Raw genomic sequence first — 11,161 nt, forward strand, 5'->3', positions numbered from 1 at the left:
AAACGGTGGGCCAATTTAGTGGTATGCCCATGGAAGATCCACATCTCCACCTTCGATTGTTTATGGAGGTGAGTGATTCATTCAAGATAGTCGGTGTGACTGAAGATACACTGAGGTTGAAGTTGTTTTCGTACTTGTTGCGAGATCGAGCATGAGCATGGCTCAATTCATTGCCACCAAGTTCCATATCTACATGGCAAGAATTGGCAGAGAGATTTTTGGTTAGGTATTTCCCACCTAGCAAAAATGCTAAGTTGAGGAACGAGATCACAACTTTCCAACAATTGGATGACAAGTCTTTGTATGAGGCTTGGGAGCTATTCAAGGAGTTACTTCGTAAGTGTCCTCATCATGGTATTCCTCATTGTATCCAGTTGGAGACTTTCTATAATGGTCCAAATGAAAATACAAGATTGATGGTAGATGCTTCCGCGAATGGTGCAATTTTGTTTAAGTATTATAATGAGGCTTATGAGATCATTGAGAGGATCCCGAGTAATAACTATCATCGGCCAACAAATCGAATAGCTTCAGGAAGACGTGTAGCTGGAATTCATGAAGTTGACTCCCTCACTTCATTATCAGCTTAGGTATCGTCTATTTCTTCTATGTTAAAATAGTTAACCGCTAATAGTACTAATAATTTTATAGCTCAGCCACCAAGTCCGTTTGAAACAATTTCCTATGTGTACTGTGGGGAAGGTCATTCTTTTGAGAATTGTCCATCAAATCCCGAGTCAGTGTACTATGTGGGAAACCAATATCAAAATAGTAGTGGACAAGGACCCCAGTCCAACTTCTGCAATCCTTAATAACGTAATCATCCTAACTTTTCTTGGAGCAACCAAGGAAATGGATCGAACAACAACTTATTACAAAAAAAAACCCAACCAATCTCAAGGGTATAATCAGCAAGCTCCAAAACCACCTCAAAATGAGGCATCAAAAAGTTTGGAGAACTTGTTGAAAGCATACATGGAAAAGAATGACGCTTTGATCCAAAGCCAAGCAGCAACACTGAAAAATTTGGAAAACCAAATGGGTCTGTTAGCTACAGAGCTACGTAATAGACTGCAAGGAACCTTGCCGAGCGATATTGAGAATCCAAAAAATTTGGGTAAAGAACATATCAAGGCAGTGTATTACGAAGTGGTAAAATTCTAGAACCCCGATTGATTGATGTCGAAGATAAGCCCGTTAAGAAGAATCAACCAGCTGTTGAAGTTCCTACACCAAAGGAATCAGAATCTGCAAAGTCTGACAAGGTAAACCCTGACTTAGTGAATTCAGATATTTTAACATCTTCTTTGGATACAGATTTACCTACCTAAAAATTTTCCCGGTTCAACCAAAATTTCCATCATTTCCGTATCCGCAAAGATTTCAGTAAAACAAGAAGAAACAGGAGGTGTAATTCAAGAAGTTTTTGGATGTTCTGAAGCAGTTACACATCAATATTCCATTGGTGGAGGCTTTAGAACAAATGCCGAATTATGTGAAGTTTATGAAAGATATACTGTCCAGTAAGAAACGCCTGAGTGAGTATGAGACTGTTGCCTTGACAAAGGAGTGCAGTGCGTTCTTGCAGAACAATCTGCTATTGAAATTGAAAGACCAAGGAAGCTTTACTATACCTTGTAACATTGGTGAATCTTACTATGGTAAAGCTTTGTGTGACTTAGGAGCCAGTATCAACTTGATGCCTAAGTCTATTTTCAAGATGTTAGAGATAGGTGAAGTAAGACCTATCAGCTAGCGGATCGATCTTTAGCTTATCCCGAAGGAAAGATCGAGGATGTTTTGGTAAGAGTCGATAAATTTATTTTTCCTGCTGATTTCATTATCTTAGATTTTGAAGCAGACAAGGAATTGCCGATCAGCCTTGGGAGACATTTCTTAGCCATGGGAAGAACGTTAATTGATGTACAGAAAAGAGAACTCACCATGCGAGCTTAAAACGATCAGGTAACCTTTAACATTTTTAAAGTGATGAAATTTCCCGATCCGGCAGAGGAGTGTTCAGTTATGGAAGAGATAGAAACCTTGGTTTCTATGGAAAGCAATTTTGAGGAAGATCCATTGGAGAAAGCCTTAGATCTTGACCCTTTGGAGGATGAAGAAGGTGAAGAAAACATGGCTTTGGTAGAAGCCAATTCGGGAAATTTTATTCCATCCACACTGTTTGAATCGTTGGAGTTGGAAGTCAGAGAATTTGTGCAACCCAAGTTGTGATTGTTCTACTTTGCCTGTGATTATTTTAGTGGAACTAACGAAAGATCAAGACGAGCAACTAATTGTTGTTCTAAAGAAATTTAAGGAAGCAATTGGTTGGACCATAGCTGATATTCGAGGTATAAGCCGTTCTTTTTGCATGCATAAAATCATTTTAGAATAAGGTAAAAGAGCTCGAATTGATAGGCAAAGGAGGATCAATCCTATTATGAAAGAAGTTGTGAGAAAGGAAGTGATCAAATGGTTAGATGCAAGAATCATCTATCCTATTTCAGATAGTTCGTGGGTAAGTCTGGTGCAGTGTGTGCCGAAGAAAGGTGGAATCACGATTGTTGAAAATGAGCGTAATGAGTTAATTCCAACAAGAACTATTACCAGTTGGAGAATCTGTATTGATTACAGAAAGTTGAACAAAGCCACTTGGAAGGACATTTTCCGTTGCCTTTTATGGATCAGATGTTAGATTGACTGGAAGGTAATGAATTCTATTATTTTTTAGATGGCTATTTGGGATATAACCAAATAGTTGTAGCCCCGGAGGAACAACATAAAACAACCTTTACTTGTCCATACGATATGTTTGCTTTTAGGTGAATGCCTTTTGGTTTATGGAATGCACCTGTAACATTTCAATAATGCATGATGGCAATATTTACTGATATGGTTGAGAATTTTGTTGAGGTTTTCATGGATGATTTTTCTATTTTTGGTAACACTTATGATATCTGTTTGAGTAATTTGGCTAAGGTACTGAAGAGATGCGAAGAGACGAATCTTGTCCTTAATTGGGAAAAATGCCATTTTATGGGCAAGGAAAGGATTGTCTTAGGTCATAAGATCTCAAAGAAAGGAATTGACTTCGATAAAGCAAAGGTAGAAGTAATTTATAAGAATACTGACCCCAATGAATGTGAAAGGAGTCAGAAGTTTCTTAGGCCATGCCAGTTTTTATCGAAGGTTTATCAAAGATTTCTCAAAAATTTCTAAATCGTTGTGTTTGTTGATAGAGAAAGATATAGTGTTTGATTTCAACAAAGCATGTTTGGAAGCTTTTGAAGAGCTAAACAAGCGATTAATCTCAGCCCCAATAATCATTACACCTGATTGCAACTCACCTTTTGAGTTGATGTATGATGCAAGTGACTATGCCGTTGGAGCTGTGATGGGTCAAAGAAGAAATAAAGTGTTTCACCCTATTTACTATGCATGTAGAACTTTGACGGGAGCCCAATGCAATTATACGGTAACCGAAAAGGAACTCTTCGCTATAGTTTTTGCTTTTCACAAATTCCGCTCATATCTTATAGGTATCAAAGTTACAATATTTATTGACCATGCGGCCATTAAATACTTGCTCACGAAGAATGATGCAAAACCAAGGCTAATTCATTGGATACTTTTACTCCAAGAATTTGACCTTGAGATCCAAGACAGAAAATGTGTTGAATATCAAATAGCTGATCATTAGTCGAGGTTAGAGCAAAATGAGGTAACTCAGTCATGTGTGCCTATCAATGAGAATTTCCCAGATGAACACTTATTTGAGGTAAATCGAATTCATGAAATGTCTTAGTTTGCTGATTTTGCTAATTATCTTGCATGTGGAATAATTCCTTGAGAAATGACATACCAACAAAGGAAAAAATTCCTTCATGATAGTCAATCTTATCTTTGGGAGGATCCATTTTTGTTTAAACAATGTGCAGATAATATAATTAGAAAGTGTGTAGCTGAAAGCGAGATTGCTGAGATCTTGTATCATTGCCATTCATCTCTAAGTGGGGGACACTTTAGTGGTTCACGTACTGCAGTAAAGATTTTTGCAAGCAGGTTTCTTTTGGCCTACACTATTTAAAGATACTTATGCTTATGTGAAGAACTATAATAAATGCCAAAGGACTGAAAATATATCAATGAGGAATAAGTTGCCCTTGACAAACATTTTAGAAACTGAATTGTTCGACATATGGGGCATTGACTTCTTAGGCCCGTTTCCTTTTTCGTATGGGAACATATACATCTTAGTTGCTGTGGACTATGTATCCAAGTGGGTTGAAGCTAAAGCATACCCTACAAATGATGCTAAGGTAGTCATGCGATTTCTACATAAGCATGAGTTTACACGATTTGGGACACCAAGAGCTATTATTAATGATGAAGGGTCTCACTTTGTGAACAAATGGCTTAAGTGGTTGCTTGATAAATATGATGTGAAGCACAAGATTGCTACTGCCTATCACCCCCAGTCTAATGGGCAAGTTGAAAGAGTGAATCGTGAAATCAAAGGTATCCTTGAAAAGGTAGTACGCCCTAGCAGAAAAGATTGGTCTCGAAGGCTCGATGATGCATTATGGGCCTATCGAGTAGCATTTAAGACTCTGTTAGGAATGACTCCTTATAGGTTAGTCTTTGGAAAGGCATGTCATTTGCCATTAGAGTTGGAGAATAAAGCTCATTGGACTTTGAAGCAGTTGAACTTTGATCTTAAGCAAGCCGGTGAGAAAAGGATGTTACAACTTGATGAGTTGGAAGAGTTGAGGTTGTTTTCCTATGAGAATGCCAAAATGTGTAAAAAAAGATCAAAGAGATGGCATGATAGTCATATACAACCTCGCAAGTTTAAAGAAGGTCAAAAGGTTTTGTTGTTTAATTCAAGGTTGAAGTTATTTCCTGGAAAGCTTAAATCTCGATGGAAAGGGCCTTAAACCATCTACCGAGTCTATCCTTATGGAGCTCTTGAATTATTCAAAAATTACGGAGGTACGTTTAAAGTTAATGGTCAACGTCTCAAACACTATTGGGATGGTGAAGTTGAGCGAATTGAATCCTCGCTCAAATTAGCTGACCCTTAATTTTTGATGAACTCATTTTGTAAATAAATAAATAATTAGAACTTATTTTCTTAACTTATTACATTTAATTAATTCTGTCTAAGGAGATTGGAACTTAAGTGGCACCGCTGTGACCCTTCCAACCTTTCCTGGGAATTAATTTAATGTGATTTGTTAAGAAGAAATTTTCAAATTAAGACTTAAATGTTTTTTTTTGTTCTGTTTAAATTTTAAATTTTTATGTTAATAAAGAGGGTCAAATTTGGCCCAAGTACTAATCAGTTTTTTTTAGTAAGATACAGTCTGAGTTTGAGGCCCAAGACAGCAAAAAGGATGGAAAAATCCATGCCTTGCCGTCACACCTATTGCTTGCCGCCCAAGTAACCCTAATGTAGCTAAATTTTTGCTACATGTTGCCCTAATTTTTCCTATATAAACCCCTCTCCATTCTACTAATTTTCATAACCCTCAAAGTAATTTGCTTACACCGTAAAAATCCCTAAATCTCCCTTCTGTGCCGCCAACCTCAAATCTCGAAAGAAACCCTAATTCTCTTTTTTTTACCGAAATTCCCTTTTGCCATCACAAGATTTTTGCCGTAGCAAGTTCTACCCACTTTGCCGATTTCTTTTTTCTCTTTTGTGCAGAAACTTTGCCGAATTTTTGGGAAAAGATACCATGTCTCGCAATAGAACCAGATCTTCAAAGACTACTCCTGAAAACCCGATTTTGATCAATGAAGAAGTGAAAGAGAGATTTGTTTAAACTTCAAGCATAAACCTATGAAGCAGGAAAAATGTTTTGACTTGAAGAGTAATGATTTGATGGTTGTTCCTGCTGGAATGCCGGTACCCCCATGGCGCAGCGAAAATTTATAATAAAAAAATAATTCCGGCGATCCAACCCATAGATCCATGTGCGAGGAACGAATCGTGGTGAAATAATGATTTTGAAATTACCGTAATTTCAATCTAAGTAGACAACGACGCCTCGGTAATGAGAACTCTGATCTACTATCGAACCAAGCCGCAACCTTTTATGATTCTGACCTCTACGTAATCCACCCAGTTTGACAATGAATAGAAGAAAATCTCCAAAACTTTTTTAGAGAAAACTTTGCTTGATGGCTGCTAGACCTCACAAGCAAAAATACGTAATCTTTTTAGGGTTTTTTTAATTGGTATATATATTTTTTCCGAACATAATAATCATAATTAAACTAAATATAATAATTTTTTTAACCGAAAATTATAACTACATTAATTATAACAAAGATTTGGTAAACAATATTTATTTAAATTTATATACGAACCAAATTCATATATATTAATAGAACTGTGTTCTTATTATGTGTACAACATTCTTGTACATATAATATGTTCAATATTTGATTACCTAATTAAATTAATTCTATAATTAATTTAATTCATGTGACAACCAAACACAATACCAACTATGTTTTATTCCGTTCATTTCAACCATAGGGTGTGACCCTGTAGGTTCTTGTAACATTAGCAGTAATACTAGAACAATTCTAATGTTACAAATAATGAGTGGCATCTAGCAATGCATCATTGCTACCTAAGTTACAAGAAGTCATGATTCGACATAACCTTTTGTGATTAACCTTTCATGCATTAATCCTTAAGTCCTTTATCTCTGGAATGGACACAAGTCATGGAATAGTCACACTTGCATAGTCCATCCCATGTTCCTTGATATCTTGAGTAGACTATGATATACAAATAAGTATGACATCTCATATCAACTTATTTGAGCATGGCCATGCATTTCTAGTCTCACTCAATCAAGTGGCCTAAGATATTACTCCCATTATGTAGGAGGGACTTATCCTATATTGATCAACCATATCCCTCTACATTGATTGTGGTATATCCAACATCAGCCTTTATAGAACAACCAGTTACAGTGTACGTTTGACTGTATCAAAATATGCAACTCACGATGTTGGGATAATGATGATCTCAAGTCCGAGGATCATATACATATTAATCATTATGAGTAATGTTGTGACAATTACATAATAATCCAAGAAACATACTCATAGTGGGTCAGTCCAATATGTTGTTCTCTAACACACATATTCATGCATTGATTTTGACACTCTATATCAATGACAACTCTTTATCATCAATCAACTACATGTTAGCCTTAATGCATTATTTTTGTCCTAGCCAACAATAATACTTGACTAAGGACCTTTTAAGAATAATCATATTATTCTCAGGACATTATTATAAAAATAGTTTATTTATATACACAGAAAAGAAACTGAAATAATAATGGTAACACCCCACGAATGCTCATAACTTTGTGAATCGATGCGATAAATTTCAGCGCACCGGTTCTATTTCTCTACACAATGAAATGTTACAACAACCAATTATGGAAGTTGAATTGTTCGATGTTTGGGGAATGGATTTTATGGGACCATTTCCAAATTCATTTGGAAATCTTTATATATTAGTTGTTGTTGACTATGTCCCAAAGTGGGTAGAAGCTGTTGCTGTCCCAAAGGATGATGCAAGGACAGTACATAAATTTTTTATCAAGCATATATTCACCCGTTTCGATACACCAAGGGCATTGATTAGTTATCAGGGTACACATTTCCATTACAACCAAGTGGCAGCTGCATTAAAGAGATATAGAGTTAATCATAAAATGGCCACTACCTATCATCCACAAACCAATGGACAAGTTGAAGTATTAAATCAACAAATTAAGAACATTCTCGAGAAGTTTGTGAACCCTTCGAGGAAAGATTGGTCCTCCCGATTGGATGACGCTCTATGGGCTTTATGGACAACATACAAGACTCCACTAGGGATGTCGCCATATCAATTGGTTTTTGGGAAAGCATGTAACTTGCCAGTTAAACTGGAACATAAAGTGATGTGGTCAATTAAGCAAGTGAACATGGACTACGAAGCTGCTAGAAAGAAAAAGTTTTTGGACATCACCGAGCTAGAGGAGATTCGAACAAATGCTTATGAAAATGCTGCGATTTATAAGGAAAAGACGAAACGATGGCATGACAAGATTATTTTGTAGCGACAATTTATCATGAGGCAACAAGTTTTATTATTCAATTCTTGACTTAAATTGCACTCAGGTAAATTACGTTCACGTTGGTTTGGACCGTTCGAAGTTGTCGACGTATTTCCTCATGGTGTGGTCACAGTTCGAGATTTACATGATGAACACCGGTTCAAAGTCAATGGATAGAGATTAAAACACTATTTTGGAAATAAAAAATAAGAGCAGGAAGAGACCATTAATTTGCTCTAAACATTTTAAATTTATAATTTATTACTCCGAGATTTCATCTTATTTTATTCCTATTTTGTAATGCTTGTTTTCTTTCCTTTTTGCAAAATAATAAGGTACCAATGTACATAACAAGATTTGGTTATCAACGCATTCCGTACCGTTGTGCTACCATTAATCAAAATTAAGGGAAATTCAAACTCCACCATTGGATCAAATCCCACCCAGCCATTTGATCTGTTTGAACAGACACAATTGGACGCAACTCTTCCCAGGAGCTTTGTATCTCTCCACAAAACATCACGACTCTACATCTTCCTCTTTCACTCCCTATAAAGTCTACACCACTGTGCTGACTGTAAAGCATCCTAGAAACCGTTTTTATTCTTTTTCCTTAGTTAAGATCCTACCTTTTTCACTTAAAATTGTCTTCCCTCCACAAAAGATGGCAAAAACAAGAGGTTCTACCAAGAAAGCCAACAAATCTACTAAAGAACATGCATCCTCCACTACCGTAGTTCGTGAGTCGAAATCCCCCAAGCTAGTGCAGAAAAAGGAACCTACTAGTACAAGACTTGTGTATTGAAGAAGCAGTGTGGACAGGGTCGCATTCAAAGAATTTTACGATGCACTGCCATTTGCTAGTGCTGCACAGCAAAATTTGGTTTCACTTTATTAACTGCAGGTTACTTCCATCTACCCATAGCACCACCGTTAACCTTGACAGAATGTGTCTGATACATTCTATTATCAAGGGTAGAAGAATTAATGTCAGCGTAATACTCTATCGAGAAATTGTTGAATGCGCGACCAGGCAGATCGACATTTTGGTTTTTCCATCATTGGTCATGTCACTGTGTCAGCAGAAAGGAATTATACCCCGGGGAGATGAAGAAATCACGGATAATAAGGGTCATGAAGCCTCTGTCGAGAGAATGACTCGTGGCACAGAAACACCATTCCTGAATGAGGTAGGAACCAACAAGATAAGGAAGGGTAAAGCCAAAGCCGACAGTAAAGGAACAAACCTACATACAGAGACATCATTATGGCACAAGCTGAAGGATGTTGAGAAAAGGGTTACATCTATCAGCAACAGGCAGATCAAACTTGTCGCTACAATTGAGGATATGGAGAACTCCCAGAATTTATTTTATGCTTATACTAAAGCCTAGGACAGTTCCATTATCGCCACATTAATTCAATTGAGCCCCTCCACACTACCAAAATTCCCAGCGTTCCTACCGATCATTCGAAACTATGACCATTCATCTGCGAATGATGACTTCGAAGACCGAGATCGATCGGTGGCATCTCCTCCCATCGTGCAAGTCTCTGATAATGACAAAGACGAAGAATCCAGGAACATTGAGGAATGTCTATGCAAGATTGATAGTTTATTTGAGGATGGTATTTTTGCTGGTCAAGAAGACACTGTTGTTGAGAAAGAAGCTACTGCGACAGAAGAGGAAATCATTGCTAAAGAAGAAGTAGTTGTTGAAGAAGAGAAAGAGAGAGAAGAGGAAGACTCTGATGTAAACATTGTCACCGCACCTGAGTCTGTGGGTACCAATATTAATAATTTGGATTTCGATGGAGCGAGACCAGTGGAAGTTACTGAAGTCACCAGTGAGGAGCAAGATAACTCATTGGCAATTGTGGTCTATATTGGACCACTTCTGGAGGCCTCTCCCACACAAGTAGCAATCGATGATGCCAGGGCTGTGCTAAACTTTAAGGAGTAATCTGAGACCATGCAAAGCCTAAAGAAAAGAAAAGAAAGCACTCCAAGGACAAGAAGTAGAAGAATGAGAAGGAAGAAACATCATGTAGCCACAACAATGGCTGTGGATAACTGAGTTTGTTTTATTTTAAAGTTGTAGTTGTAGTTTTCATGCATTACATATAGCTATAATTCACATTTTTTTAGTACACATTGTCACTGCATTTTTATTGTCATTACATATTCATGCCAGAGTATTCGGGACAATGCAATCTTTAAGTTTGGGGGAATGGATATAGGATTTGGAAAAACACTCACATTTTAATTTTTTTTGAAGCATGCAAGCTTTATGCACAATTGTTCGAAATTTTTTGTTATATTCGATGCTTAATTCTTGGATCATGTGAATTATCAGTGAATGATTTGGATAAATTTGACTGAATGTTGTATATTTAATACTTTGATGAATGATTCAGGTTGCATTAGTAGTTAATGACTAGTAGCATTCCTTGAATCTTGAATGAAACTGCCTTTTTCAGCTACTTATATATATATAGTTATAAACAACAGACACTCTGAAGAAGGTGTATTGTGGAATGTTAAAAAGGGAACACTCTAATACAAGCGTTAGAAAAATGAATCTGGCCAAAGGCCGTTGCTGCATGAGTGTGTGTCGGTGCAATTATGTACTCCCTGGGGTTTGTTGCACCCCATCGTTACTTCTCAAGAACAAGGGTAAAATAATGCAACGATATCCCTTATTCCAAAAAAAAAGATATATAATACTTAGTATTGTACAATAAATGTTGCATTGGTAGATAGAATTTAGGATTTGAAACATGATGCTGGCCTTGATGAAAGTGCAATCTTACTCATTCATGCTTATGTATTGTTGATACAATATTCTTTCATCTAAATGTGATTAATTTAATGGGAATTTAGAGGGTTCAAGTTGCTAGAATGATCATTTGCCTTAGTAAAATTTTTGTAGCCTTGCTAGTTTCTGTTTTACTTGAGGACAAGTAAAAACTCAAGTTTGGGGTATGATTGTACTAGAAAGAACATATGTTTCCCCCCTACTTAT

General features: G+C 36.8%; 1 non-coding gene across 1 annotated transcript; it reads right to left on the reverse strand.

Annotated features, from left to right (window-relative positions):
* Positions 1 to 251: 251 nt before the first annotated feature.
* Positions 252 to 358, reverse strand: LOC128040074 (small nucleolar RNA R71). Its single transcript, XR_008194734.1, has one exon. It is a non-coding gene; the product is annotated as a small nucleolar RNA R71 (small nucleolar RNA).
* Between the last annotated feature and the right edge of the window lie 10,803 nt (positions 359 to 11,161).

Source organism: Gossypium raimondii, chromosome 3 (assembly GCF_025698545.1).
Source record: "Gossypium raimondii isolate GPD5lz chromosome 3, ASM2569854v1, whole genome shotgun sequence".
Taxonomy (NCBI): domain Eukaryota; kingdom Viridiplantae; phylum Streptophyta; class Magnoliopsida; order Malvales; family Malvaceae; genus Gossypium; species Gossypium raimondii.